Source organism: Peromyscus californicus, unplaced genomic scaffold (assembly GCF_007827085.1).
Source record: "Peromyscus californicus insignis strain IS unplaced genomic scaffold, ASM782708v3 Scaffold_4__1_contigs__length_199733344, whole genome shotgun sequence".
Lineage (NCBI taxonomy): Eukaryota > Metazoa > Chordata > Mammalia > Rodentia > Cricetidae > Peromyscus > Peromyscus californicus.
This window is the reverse complement of record NW_026294562.1, coordinates 134,436,996-134,437,670: the sequence shown is the minus strand read 5'-3', so window position 1 is coordinate 134,437,670 and position 675 is coordinate 134,436,996.

Below are 675 nucleotides of genomic sequence, written 5' to 3'. Positions count from 1 at the left end.
GAACAGCGCCAGGGAAACCACCTTCTAAGTACTCTGTCTCATCAATTAAGCCCAGATGCTGTACCCTGCCAAGGTTAAGACTGACAGCCTAGAGGCCGTCCGCCCCGCCCCACCCCGCCCCTCCCACTGCTGGTGTTCGATACACTGCAGTTCGTAACAGGTAGAGGGAAGGGGTCTGGAGTATAAACACCTTTGTAAAAGTCTAAATACGTTGAAACAAAAGTATTATCCCAAGGAGAATTCCTGAGTATCAGGGTGGCACATTTCATGGCTCCGCTGAAGACATGGGACAGCAAAGGGTGAATCAGAAAGATGTAGCCATGTGTTTACTATCATTCATGTGACAGGTAGCCGTTACTTAAGCCAAATACACACGTGAAGTTTCAGGTCACATTTTTCTCTCCAACTTATATACATGTAGGGGTTATACTGAAACTTCCATTATTCTAAAGGAAGAAAGAAGAGGCACATTTGATCCAGACCCTCAGTCCCTATTATACTCTAGGTCTTTGAAATGTTAAGGACGAACAGACCGAGTTGTGAAAGGGACAGGAGGAAGTAGACAGAGCGAGGAGACAGCTGGCAGGCACGGTCGTTCTCTGCCTCTGCCATTACTCGGAGAGTCTGCTTTTGGGGCAGCAGGTGGTGTGACTGCAAAGAGATCACACGTTTGTC